We start from the raw sequence: 14,934 nt of genomic DNA on the forward strand, positions 1-14,934 counted from the left end.
TGGTACGGAAAATGTCTGCTTTTTAAAGGGGATCAATCCCCATCTCCATAAGTCATCCAATAACTTCATTATCAGTTCCTAACATCTTGTCTTTTCAGATAGTTTCAAAATCTTTGGGTATATTTTTTATAATATCTATAAGCTGAGTCAGGGTCTGTGAATTGAAAGCTAAATTAGGAGTCAGAAAGATGAATAAGAAAGGTACTCTGGACATAACAATCCCAATGGATGAGGGCGCTGAGATGGAAAAGAGTGGTGTGTATTTACTACAAGTCATTTGCTCCTGGACTCATCCTCTTTTGTTAAAAACCTGTGCTCTTCTTCCTAGAGGCATAAGGAAAAATTTGGTGGGTGGGGAGGATGGGAAGGGGGTGCATCCTCAATTTCTTATCCTTCCAACATTTAATAGAAGTCCTACTGTTCCTGTTAAGGATTCTGGAACATGCCCCTTGGTGGTGTTGATTCCACCACACTCTTAGTTCAGGTCATCACTTTTGCTTAATAACTAGATCACAATTAGCTTTTTTAACAAGCTCACAGCCCTCAACCAATTGACTCTCCACAAACATCATTATGTTTCTCAGTCACTTAAATGCTTTCCACCTAAGGACCAAATTCTTTAGCATGGCATTTAAGGCTGATTCCCAGAGCCCACTCTGGCCTTGCCCTTTTCTCCTGCCCTCTGAGCATTCACACTGCTCTAACTGGCCATCGCTGAGTCGCCTTTTGGTGATGCCCTCCTTGTCCTCTCCCTTTTCTCACATGGATAATAACAAATTAACCTTTTCTCTCCCTCCTTCTCTCTTTTTCTCCCTCCTTCACTAATTCATTCCACAAATGTGTACTGACACGCCTCTATATGCCAGTCATTGAAGGTGCAAAAAAGTCCTGTCCTCATAGACTTTATACCTCTGAGTGTCTCTGCTGGGGGTGACAGAAATTGAGTGTATTACCTAATAAATAATACTGTATGTTAGAAGATGATAAGTGCTGTGGAGAAATAGTAAGCTGTAAATCGAAGGGGAGGATGTAGGGGGAGATGTCATTTTAAATGGAGTGGTCAGAGTCGGTTGCACACTTTGAAGATGGCATTTCAGCAAAGAATAGGATGAAGTGAGGAAGGGAGCCATGCGGTTATTTGGAGAAAGGATATTCCAGGCAGAAGGAACAGCCAGTGCTAAGGTTTGGTGTGCTCAATGAGCATCAACATAGCTAGTGCATCTGGAACACAGTGAGTGAGGAGGACTCAGAAGGAGAGGTCACAGAGGTCCCCCAGAGTTCCCCCAGGGACTCAACAGCCATCGAGGCAGTGGTGAAGACTTCAGGTTTTATGCCGAGAGAAACTGGGAGCCAGTGAAGGCTCTGGAGTAGAAAAGAGACATTATCTGATATATATTTGAAAGAGGCAGTAGGGAGACCAGTTGCTGCTGCTGCCGCCAAGTCGCTTCAGTCGTGTCCGACTCTGTGTGACCCCATAGACGGCAGCCCACCAGGCTCCCCTCGTCCCTGGGATTCTCCAGGCAAGAACACTGGAGTGGGAGACCAGTTAGGAGGCTCGTATAGTGATGCAAGAGGCAGAAGGTGATAGCCTGGACCAGGTGGCAACAGAGGCTGATGATGATTTATCAGACACTGGGAGTGTATTTTTTTTTTCACTTTAAACAAATTATCATTAAATAAACTTGACTCTTTTGGTATACAGGTCAGTGGATATTAATACACATACTGATTTGTATAGTTACTACCACAATCTGAATATAGAATAGTATCCCCAACTCCTAAAGCCCTCTCAGCCTAACCCTTGTCAAATAATGTTCTCTATCACTATAGTCTGGTATTTTTAAGAATGTCACATAAATAGAATCATATATTAACATTTTGAGACTGGCTTCTTTCACTTGGTACAATGCCTTTGAGATTCATTTCAGTTGTTGCTTATATTCATAGTTTGTTCTTTTTCATTAATGAGTATTATTTTATTATACGGCTGTACCACAATTTTTTTATCCATTCACTTGGTAAAGAACAGTGGGTTGTTTCCAGTTTGGGGTGATTATAAACACTGCTACTATAAAAGTTAGTGTATAGGTGTTTGAACATACATTTTTATTTCTCTGGGATATACTCAATGATTCAAATGCTAGGTCTTATGGTTGTTACATATTTAACTTCATAAGAAACTGCCAGCCCCAGAGGCTGAACCATGTTACAGTCCCACTAGGAAAGTATGAAAGTTCTAGTTGCCTTACATTCCTTGCATTTACAGCATCTGGTGTTGTCTGTATTTTTTTATTTTAGTCATTCTAATAAGTACATAACAGTATTTAATCATGGTTCACGTTTGTACCTCCCTTATTTGAGAATTTGAGAATCAGGTGGTTTAGTGGTAAAGAATTAATCATGGTTCACGTTTGTACCTCCCTTATTTGAGAATTTGAGAATCAGGTGGTTCAGTGGTAAAGAATCTGTCTGCCAGTCCAGGAGATGCAGGGGATTCAGGTTCGATCCCTGGGTAGGGAAGATACCCTGAAGGAGGAAAGGCCAACTGGCTCCAGTATTCTTGCCTAATCCCACTCTAGTATTCTTGCCTGAAAAATCCATGGCAGAGGAGCCTGAGAGGCTACAGTCCATGGGTCACTGAGTTGGACACGACTGAGGGGCTCATTACAGGTGAAATCTATCAAACATTTTGAGAAGAGTTAACATTTAGAGGAGAGTTCTGAAACTCCTCCAAAAATTTGCAGAGGAAGGAACACTCCAAAAATCATTCTATGATTTGAAAACCAGACAAAAATGTCACAAAAAAGAAAATTGCAGGCCAATGTCAATGATGAGCATAGATGCAAAATTACTCAACAAAATGCTAGCAAACCAAATCCAACAATCCATTTGAAGGATACATCATGATAAAGTGAGATTTATCCCCAGAATGCAAGTATTCAATATTTGCAAATTGATCAGTATGATATACCATTAACAAATTGAAGAATAAAAGCCATATGACCAGTAACAGATACAGAAAAGTTTTTTTTGACAAAATTCAACAACCATTTATGATAAAAGTCTCCAGATAGTGGGAATAGAGGATACTTACCTCAACATAATAAAGTTCATATATGACAAACCCACAGTCTACATCATTCTCAATGGTGAAAGGCTGAACTCATTCCCTCTAAGATCAGGAACAAGGCAAGGAATCCATGTCACCACTTTTATTCAACACAGTTTTGGAAGTCCTAGTCACAGAAATCAGGAAAGAAAAAGAAATAAAATGAATCCAAATTGGAAAAGAAGAAGTAAAACTGTCACTGTTTGCAGATGACATGATACTATACATAGAAGACTCTAAAGAGTCTACCAGAAAACAACTGGAGCTCATAAATGAATTTGGTAGATTTGTAGGATACAAAATTAATACACAGAAATCTCTTGCATTCTTATACACTAACAATGAAAGATCAGAAAGATAAATCAAGGAAACAATTCCATTTACCATTGCATCAAAAAGAATAAAATACTTAGGAATAAACTCACCAAAGGAGACAGAAGACTCTGAAAACTATAAGATGCTGATGAAAGAAACTGGAGAGGACACAAATATATGGAAGAATATACTATGCTCTTGTATTGGAAATATCAATATTGCTAAAATTACTATATTACTCAAGACAATCTACAGATTCAATGCAATCCCTATCAAATTACCAAGGGCATTTTTCACAGAATTGGAACAAAAATATTCTAAAATCTATATGGAAACACAAGGCTCTGAACAGACAAAACAATCCTGAGAAAGAAAAACAGAGCTGGAGGAATCAGATGCCCTGATTTCAGACTATACTACAAACTACAGTCATCAAAATAGTATGATACTGGCACAAAAAGATGAAAAGCCTAGAAATAAGCCCCACCCTCTTACTATCAATTAATCCATGACAAAAGAGGCAAGAATGTACAGAGAAAAGACAGTCTTTTCAATAACTGGTGTTGGGAAAACCGGACAGCTACACATAAAAGAATGAAATTAGAACATACTCTAACATCATATACAAAAATAAACTCAAATGGATTATAAACCTAAATGTAAGACTGGGTCCTATAAAACTACTATAGGAAAACACAGTAGTTTTGATATAAATCACATAATATTCTTTTGGTTCTATCTCCTAGAGTAATGGAAACAACAACAACAAAACAAACGGCACATAATTATATCCAAAAGCTTTTGCACAGCAAAGGAAACCATAAACAAAACAAAAGGACAGCCTACAGACTCGGAGAAAATATCTGCGAATGAAGCAACCCACAAGGGATTAATGTCCAAAATATACAAACATCTCATGCAGCTCTATGTCAAAAGAACAAACAGCCCAATTATAAACTAGGCAGAAGATTTAAACAGACATTTCTTTAAAGACCACATACAGATGGTAAAAAGCAAGCAAAAAGATGCTCAAATCACTAATTATCAGAGAAATGCAAATAAAAACTACAATGAGGTATACCTCATGCCAGTTAGAATGGCCATTATCAAAAAAACCTCCACACAGAGAGTGTAGAGAAAAGGGAACTCTCCTACACTGTTGGTGGAAAAGTAAACTGGTACAACCGCTATGGAGAACAATATGGAGGCTCCTTAAAAAGCTAAAAATAGGGTTGCCATATGATCCAGCAATCCCACTCCTGGGCATAGCCATTTGCAGCAACATGGACTGACCTAGAGATGATCATACTAAGTAAGCCAGAAAAAGAAAGACAAGTACTATATAACACCACTTGTATGTGGAATCTAAAATATGGCACAAATGAACTTATTTACAAAACAGAAATAGAGTCACAGATGTAGAAAATAAGCTTATGGTTGGGGGGAGTGGACAAATTGGGAGATTGGGATTTACATATATACACTGCTATATATAAAATAAATGACTAATAAGGATCTACTGGAGAACTCTATTCAATACTCTATAATGACATATATGGGAAAAGAATCTAAAAAAGTGGATATATGTATATGTATAATTGATTAACTTGCTGTACAGTGGAAACTAACACAATATTGTAAGCCAACTATACTTCAATAAAAATTTTTAAAAAAGAAACTGCCAGACTATTTTCTAGAGGGACTGTACCATGTAACAGTCCCATTAGCAAAGTATGATGCTTATGATTGCTGTACATTCTTGTCAGTATCTGTTGTCAGTATTTTTTATTTTACCTATTTTAATAAGTGCATAAATTGAAGAAGGAAATGGCAACCCACTCCAGTAATCTGGCCTGGAGAATCCCATGGACAAGGGAGCCTGGCAGGCTACAGTCCGTGGGGTCGCAAGAGTTGGATACGGCTGCAACTAAACCGTCACCACCAATAAGTGCACAATAGTATTTTTTTTTTTTTTAAATCTTTAATTCTTGCATGCGTTCCCAAACATGAACCCCCCTCCCACCTCCCTCCCCACAGCATCTCTCTGGGTCATCCCCATGCACCAGCCCCAAGCAAGCTGCACCCTACGTCAGACATGGACTGGCGATTCAATTCTTACATGACAGTATACATGTTAGAATTCCCATTCTCCCAAATCATCCCACCCTCTCCTTCTCCCTCTGAGTCCAAAAGTCTGGTATACACATCTGTGTCTTTTTTCCTGTCTTGCATACAGGGTCGTCATTGCCATCTTCCTAAATTCCATATATATGTGTTAGTATACTGTATTGGTGTTTTTCTTTCTGGCTTATTTCACTCTGTATAATTGGCTCCAGTTTCACCCATCTCATCAGAACTGATTCAAATGAATTCTTTTTAATGGCTGAGTAATACTCCATTGTGTATATGTACCACATATATAGTATTATATAGCATATAGTATAGCACAATAGTATTTCATCATGGTTTACATTTGTACCTCCCTAATTTGCATTAAGCTGAGCGCCGAAGAATTGATGCTTTTGAACTGTGGTGTTGGAGAAGACTCTTGAGAGTCCTTTGGACTGCAAGGAGATCCAACCAGTCCATCCTAAAGGAGATCAGTCCTGGGTGTTCATTGGAAGGAATGATGTTAAAGCTGAAACTCCAGTACTTTGGCCACCTCATGCAAAGAGTTGACTCATTGGAAAAGACTCTGATGCGGGGAGGGATTGGGGGCAGGAGGAGAAGGGGACGACCGAGGATGAGATGGCTGGATGGCATCACTGACTTGATGGACATGAGTTTGGGTGAACTCTGGGAGTTGGTGATGGACAGGGAGGCCTGGCGTGCTGCGATTCATGGGGTCGCAAAGAGTTGGACACGACTGAGTGACTGAACTGAACTGAACTGATACACTTATTAGGATGGCTAATGATGTTGAACATCTTCATGTAAATATATGTCATATATATCCTCTTTGGTGAAATCTATAGCGAATTCTTTTGCTCAGTAAAAAAAAATTGAGTTGCTTATTATACTACTGTTGATCATTGAGAATTCATACTCTGGATGGACGGTGCTGTTTGACATATTTTTGCAAGTATTTTTCCCCCAGTCTCCAGCTTGTCTGTTCATTCTGTCAACTTTTACAGAGTAACATTTTTTTAAATTAAAATTTGAGATAATTGTAGATTTATATACAGTTTCAAAAAATAATGCAGAGGAATCCCACAAACCCTTTACTTGGTGTCAGCCAATGGTACTGTGCTGTGCTTGGTCGCTCAGTCATGTCAGACTCTTGTCAGACTCTGTAGTCCGCCAGGCTCCTCTGTCCGTGGGATTCTCCAGACAAGAATACTGGAGTGGGTTGCCATGCCTTCCTCCACCGGATCTTCCCGACCCAGGGATTGGACCCAGGTCTCCCATATTACAGCGGGTCCTTTACTGCCTGAGGCAGCAGGGAAGCCTACGGTAATAGCCTGCAGAATTGTTGTTCAATATACAAGCAGAATGTTGACATGAAATAGTCAAAACACAGTGCCGTTCTGTCACCCCAGGCTCTCTCATGTGTAGCCTTATCCACTCCCCTCCCAGTCCTACCCTCTCCTTAACCCTGGTCACTGCTGATCTCTTTTCTATTTCTATAAATGTTGTTGCTTCAAGATTGTTCCATAAAATAGAATTATACAATATGTAGCTGTTAAGATTTACTTTTTTTCCACTCAACAAAATTTCATGGATATTCATCCAAGCTGCTGTTTAATAATTTGTTCAATTTTTGTTCCTTTTTGTTACTGAGTGGTATATTCCATGAGATGCATGTGCCATAAATTTGTTTAACAATTCACCCATGGAAGGACATCTAAACTGTTTTCAGTTTTGTTGTTGTTAGGTCACTAAGTCGGTCCAACTCTTTGCGACTTCATTGACTGCAACATACCAGGTTTCCCTGTCCTTTACTATCTCCTGGAGTTTGCTCAAATTCGTGTTCACTGAGTCAGTGATGCTATCTGACCATCTCATCCTCTGCTGCTCACTTCTCCTCTTGTCTTCAATCTTTCCCAGCATCAGGGTCTTTTCCAGTGAGTCGGCTCTTTACTTTGGGTGGCCGAAGTATTGGAGCTTCAGCATCAGTCCATACAAAGAATATTCAGGGTTGATTTCCAGTAGGATTGACTGGTTTGAATTCCTTGCAGTCCAAGAGACTCTCAAGAGTCTTCTCCTGTACCACAATTCAAAAGCATCAGTTCTTTGATACTCAGCTTTCTTTGTGGACCAGCTCTCATATCTGTACATGACTACTGGAAAAACCATAGCTTTGACCATACAGAAATTTGTCAGCAAAGTGATGGCTTAGCTTTTTAATATGCTGTCTAGGTTTATCATAGCTTTCCTTCCAAGGAGCAAGCTTTTAATTTCATGGCTACAGTTACCATCACAAGTGATTTTGAAGACCAAGAAAACAAAATCTGTTTCCAGTTTTATTATATTATGAACAAAGTTGCTATGAATATTTATAAACAGTTTTTATGTGATACATTTTCATTTCTCTAAGATAAATACCCAAAAGTGTAATTGGTTGATGACAAAGTGGTTGCACATTTACTTTTTGAAGAAATTATCAAACCGCTTTCCAAGGTGGCTGTACCAACTTACGTTTTCATCAGCAATACAGTGGTCTAGTCTCTCTGCATCACTGTCCACATTTGGTGCTCACTATTTTTCATTTCTTCCCTCGTAGCTCAGTGGGTAAAGAATCTGCCTGAAAGGCAGGAGACCCAGGTTCGATTCCTGGGTCGAGAAGATCCCCTGGAGAAGGAAATGGCAACCCACTCCTGTATTCTTCCTGGAGAATCCCAAGAACAGAGGAGCCTGGCAGGCTGCAGTCCATGGGGTCGAAGAGATGGACACAACTTAGCAAATGAACCACCACCATTTTTCACTTTTGTCATTCTGGTAAGTGTATAGTGATATCTCATTATGGTTTTAATTGCATTTACCTAATCACAACTGATGCTGTGCTCTTATTTGCCATCTGTATATTCTTTTTGGTGAAATGTCCATACATGTCTTTTCCCCATTTTCTAATTAGATTGCTTTATTTTTTTCTGTTCAGTTTTGGGAATTCTTTATTCTGAATAATAGACTTTTGACAGATATGTGGTTTGCACATCTTGTGTTTGTATTCTCTTTTTTTAGAAAAACATTTTAAAACTTCTCTGCTTTACTGAGATATAATTGACATATAAAATTGGTAAGTTTAAGGCAGCTTCCCTGATAGCTCAGTTGGTAAAGAATCTGCCTGCAATGCAGGAGACACTGCTTTGATTCCTGGGTCGGGAAGATCTGCTGGAGAAGGAATAGGCTACCCACTCCAGTATTTTTGGGCTTCCCCTTTGGCTCAGTTGGTAAAGAATCAGCCTGCAATGCAGGAGACCTGGGCTCAATCACTGGGTTGGGAAGATCCCCTGGAGAAGGGAAAGGCTACCCACTCCAGCATTCAGGCCTGGAGAATTCCATGGACTGTATAGTCCATGGGGTCACAAAGAGTTGGACATGATTGAGCAGCTTTCACTTTCAAGTTTAAGGTATACAGTGTGATAATTCAATACATGTATATATTGCAAACATTTTAAATCTTGATGAAATTTATCTATTTCTTTGTACATTTTAAATTTGTATCTGTGGTGCATTTTGACTTATGTTTTACATATACTGTGAAGTTCAAGTTGAGGTTCATGTGGGGCATATGGATATCCAATTGATCCAACACCATTTGTTGAACAAACTATCTTTTTCCATTGAATTGCCCAGGGACCTTGTCAAAAATCATTTGGTCATTTTTTGGTGTGAGATCTGGTTCTGTGCTCTATGCTCGGTTGCACTTATCTGTGTGTCTATAATTTATCTCTTCATCAACACTACACTGTCCTAATCACCATAGATGTCTAGTGAGTTGTAAAATTGGTTAGTATGATTCCCTCAGTTTATTCTTCTTTTTCAAAATTGATTTTCTATTCTAGGTCCTTCGCCTTCTCAAAAAACTTTAAAAATGAATTTTTCTATATCTAAAAAAATTCTTGCTGCCATGTTGACTGGGAATTTTGTTAAATCTCTAGATTAGTTTGGTAGAGAATTGACATCGTTAGTATATTTATTCTTCTAATCCATGGACACTGTATGTTTTTATATTTATTCAGGCCTTCTTGCATTTCTTTCACTGGGTTTTTGCAATTGTCAGCATATAGGCTCTATCATATGTTATACTTAGGTATAAACACAACAAAGCATTTTAAAAATCTTAAAAAATTTTTTAAAATTATTTATTTATTTGATTTTGGCTGTGCTGGGTCTTTGTTGCCATGCAGACTTTTCTCCAGTTGTGGTGAATGGGCTTCTCAGTGTGGTGTGGTGCATGAGCTCTAGAGCATGGGCTCAGTAGCTGCGGGGCATGGGCTTAGTTGCTCCATAGCATGGGGAATCTTCTCAGATCAGGGGTCAAACTCATCTCCTGCGCTGGCAGATGGATTCTTCCCCACTGAGCCACCAGGGAAGCCCCTAACATGGCATTTTAAACCTAACGTTTTTCTTGAAGCTGTAGTAAATAATTATGTATTTAATTTCCTTACATAAATTACACATATTAAAGCTATAGTTTCCAATTGTCATTGCTACCAGATAAAATGTATTGATTTTTCACCTGTTGATCTCATATCCTACCACCTTGTTAGAGTCATTTTATAGTGTTAGGAAATGTTTTATTTTTAGAGTCTTTGGGTTTTCTTATAATCTTATAAACCTCATATAATCATGTCATCTCAAGTTGTAAACAGTTTTATTTCCTCCTTTATAATGTATATGGTGGTGGTTTAATCGCTAAGCCTGCCAGGATCCTCTGTCCCTGGGATTTCCCAAGTAAGAATACTGGAGTAGTTGCTGTTTCCTTCTCCAGGGGATCTTTCTGACCCAGGGGTAAAACTCAGGTCTCCTGCACTGCAGGCAGATTCTTTACTGACTGGGCCACCAGGGAAGCCCATAATGATATGCCTTTATTTTTTCTTGCCTTATCACAAGTAGGGGCTTTCCTCATAGCCCAGTTGGTAAAGAATCTGCCTGCAATGCAGGAGACCCCGGTTCGATTTCTGGGTTGGGAAGATCCGCTGGAGAAGGGATAGGCTACCCATTCCAATTGTCGGGCTTCCCTTGTGGCTCAGCTGGTAAAGAATCTTCCTGTAATATGGGAGGCCTGGGTTTGACCCCTGGGTTGGGAATAGCCTCTGGAGAAGGGAAAGGCTCCCCACTCCAGTATTCTGGCCTGGAGAATGCCATGTATTGTATAGTCCATGGGGTTGCAAAGACTCGGACACGACTGAGTGACTTTCATTATCACAAGTGGCAGTTATGAGTGGTGTTAACTGACATCTTTGCTTTGTTCCTGATCTGAAGGAGAAACTATTCAGACTTCCACCCTTAAATATGATAATAGCTATAGGCTTTTAGATGTCCTTTATCAGTTTGAGGAAATTTCGTTCTATTCCCTATTTGATGAAAACTTTTATCAGGAATTGATGTTAAACTTTGTCAAATGCCTTTTCTGCATCAACAGTTATAATTATATGGATTTTCTTCTTTGTACTATTAATATGGTAGTTCACATTGATTGATTTTCAAGTATTACAACTTCAGCCTTGCATTTCAAGTTTAAAATCCACTTGCTTATGTTGCATTATTCTTCTTACTTGTTGACAGATTTGTTAATATGTTGGTGAGGTTTTTTTTTGTTCAGGTTTATGAGAAGCTAACTTTGGTAAGCCGCTCAGTCAGTGTTTGCCTTCAGGAAGCTTCCATAAGCCTTTCATCCTTCTCCATCAGAGGGCAGACAGACTGAAAACCAGTAATGGGCCTAAGTTTTAGAAAAGTCACAAGGTACAAAATATTTGAAAACAATGATCTTTTACAGACTGAAAGACAGAAAAAATTCCTGCAGTTCTTCAACTGAATTAGTGAAATTAAGAGCTACACATTTAGGGTTGTATGTTTTTGACACAAACAAGATGAAAAATAAGATGAAGAAACAAGGTTTATGGCTCAGTGTTAAATTGTTGTTGTTCAGTTGCTAAGTCATGTCCAACTCTTTGTGACCCGCGGACTGCAGCACACTGGGGCTCCTTTGTCTTCCACTATCTCCTAGTTTGCTCAAATTCATGTCCATTGAGTCGATGATGCAATCCAACCATTTCGTCCTCTTCACTCATTTCTCCTCCTGCCCTCAATCTTTCCCAGCACCATGGTTTTTTCCAGTGAGTCAGTTCTTCGTATTAGGTGGCCAAAGTATTGGAGGTTCAGCTTTAGCAACAGTTCTTCCAGTGAATATTCAGGGTTGATTTCCTTTAGGATTGACTGATTCAATCTCCTTGCTGTCCAGGGGACTCTCAAGAGTCTTCTCCAGCACCACAATTCAAAAGTATCAGTTCTTCAGCACTTAGCCTTCTTTATGGTCCAGCTCTCACATCTCACATGACTAATGATAAGCCATAGTTTCGACTGTATGGAACTTTGTTGGCAATATTAAATTACTTATTTGAAAAAACAGACATTGTATTGATGAAAACTACAGTTTGGAGGAAGGAGAAATATAAACTCATCATCCATGGGGATAATTTAAAATCTTAGATGAAAATTCTCTGATGGTCCGGTGTTTAGGACTCCACACTTCCACTGCTGAGGGTGTGGGTTCAATCCCTGGTTGGGAAACTAATATCCTACATCTTGGCTGCAAGGCCAAAATTTTTTTAATTAATATATTAATAAATAAAATAAAATCTTGCAGTCAGACAGTGGGAGACTTAAAAGAGGAGCCAAGCCTATTGGCATGTTAGTACAAACTAATCAAAAAGACTTAAGAAACAAGAAGAAACAGCATCATGGAAACCATTATGATATTCAGAGTTCCTATAAAGGACAAGAGAAGTTCATTCACTGTAGAGAAGAAAATCCCTTGTAAATTCATTAAGGCAGTTAAAAGTTACAGATGCAAGGATCTTAGATCTTTGCAGGCATTCTGAAATCCTACAATGGCTGTGAAAACCATGCTGAGAAAGTGACATTAATCATCTACAGTCATTTAGATCGTAGGGAAAGTCAAGGAAGAGGAATAAACCACAGATTACTGTTGAACTGAATCCTAAAAACTGAGAAGAAACTGGATCAAAACTTTGAGATTGACAGATGTGTCAATCAGATTGGAAGTATCTAAACAAGTGCAAAACGGAACTATAAGAAAATCACAAAAGAACAGATAAAAATCAAAAGGTTTTGAAAACCCTACAGGATGCTATAGAAAGGAAAGGATATTAATACAGACCATTACAAAGGATGAGTCTGCAGAGCTGACCAAGATTACGAAGAAAATCTCTCTGGAGTGAAAATGGTGAAAAGGGACACAAAGATTGGAGGATATGGGCTCAGGGTATATAGTCTGGGGGCTTCGAGCAAGCTCACCACATGCAGGGAATTAAAGAGAGGGTGGCTGACAGAAAAGAATAAAACGTTATTAGGGAATGTGTCTCTCTGTGCCAAGTGCTATCTTCTGAATCCAAACAAGTGGCTGAGTGAAGGGAAGATTTGCTGTTGGATGAAGAGCCTTTAAAAGGTACATGGCTGAATCACAGAAATCAGACCCTGGCAAATGCCTGTTGGGTGACGGAGTTCACCAGCTCTCTCATTGCACTGTCGCTCCCAGCAGGAGGTTGGCAAATGCTGTGTCCAGTCAGGTTCCGGGCTAGCAGAACAGAGCCCTGTGCACAGCAGGCAACTTTCAATTACTATATAAAAAACGGGACGCTAATACTCATGTATTAACCATTTTTGACAGACAGAATAGAAGTTTAGGCACTTTGGAATAATAGTAGAGAGTTTCTAAGGAAAGTGCTCAGGAAAACAGTGTACACTCACTATAACTGTAAGTGAAAACAAATAAAAGACCAGGAACAGAGGAGGATATCTGAAGTAACAGTCAGAAATAAGGGACTAGCAACTTTAGAGATGTCTTGGTGAAACTATAAGAGGGTCGATATTTAGCACAGTGGAAAGGACTCCATCAACACTAACAACTGGCTTGAATGAAAGGCTTGCCCTAGTGCAAAATAAAATCTAATCTGGAAAACCAATGCTGTTGTTTAGTCGCTTCAGTCGTGTCTGACTCTGCAGCCCTATGGACTGTAGCCTGCCAGGCTACTCTGTCCATGGGATTCTCCAGGCAAGAATGCTACTGGAGTGGCTTGCCATTTCCTTCTCCAGGGTATCTTTCCAATCCAGGGGTCGAACCCGGGTCTCCTGCATTGCAGGCAGATTCTTTACCATTGAGTCACCAGGGAATACTGACAAGTCCTCCAGTATTCCATGCGTGTTTAATATTGTTAAAGAAGACGTATCATGATAGAGTGTTATTTATAATGATGGTGGGGTGGGATCGTGATGTATATTTGTAGAATTTTAGTTTTGTTCTGGAAACCACTCCCCTCCCCCCAAGGTACAAAATAGAAATATCCTCTTCTATTTTGTGCAGGGAGAACACAGAGGGAAGTGGTTACGGCAGTCCTCAGAGCAAACTTAAAGCAACAAATAGAGAGCAGGCATTCCCAGCCTCTTATGTAACCAAGACAAAATTTTCCTGAGGAAGTTGGGAAGAAGCAAACATCCTTAAAAATACTATTAATAGATAATATACTCCCTGCTTCAAGGGAACTTGGAGCAACTGCAGCTTCAGTGACTGAGCAAACCCACCCTCAAGAGCCCTGGTGTGAGAAAGAAAGCAGCGGAACTCGGAGGAAAAAAGAACTTGATCCCAAGGTTTCCGATTAACCACTCTGAGCTAAGAGTTTCACACCTTCCCTGGCAGATAAGAGCCCTGGAATCATCAGAGTCTCATTTGAAGTAAAGCATCTGAAAATAATTATTCATAAATATATGTGTGTATACATATACTGTATATGTAGATTTTATAGCATAGTTCTCATTCCTTAGGACAGGCACTTCTGTTGTCTTCCTAACAAAGTCATCTGTTGCTAAAAATAACTACCTGATATATTCTGATTATATGAAAAATTCTCAGCTAAAATTCTATGTAGAGGTAGAAAAATTTAGGACTCTATTGGAACTACAGATTATACTCTGGCAAACTGCAACTAAGTCCACAATCTTGTCAGTGAGGATGAATTTTTGGTAAACAACAGCGTTGGTTTCCTGGGACATTATTTTTACTTTTATCTGTATTAAAATTCATCTGAAGTTAATTTAGAGATTTGGAATTTCTCAGTCAGAATAGAGCTTGTAGCAGTATTCTTCTGTTGGTCATATCCCTACATACGTATGTTGCTATATCTCATTGACCCCCTATTGCCCACATCCCTCATGGAGACATGAGTTTGTGGTCGCAGTCAATCATCTTAAGTCATGTGATCACAGACTTTATTCTTAGTATACTCCACACTTGCTATGTAATGGGTGAAAAAGAAACCTAAAAGCGT

The sequence above is a fragment of the Capra hircus genome, chromosome 4 (assembly GCF_001704415.2).
Source record: "Capra hircus breed San Clemente chromosome 4, ASM170441v1, whole genome shotgun sequence".
In the NCBI taxonomy this organism is placed as follows: domain Eukaryota; kingdom Metazoa; phylum Chordata; class Mammalia; order Artiodactyla; family Bovidae; genus Capra; species Capra hircus.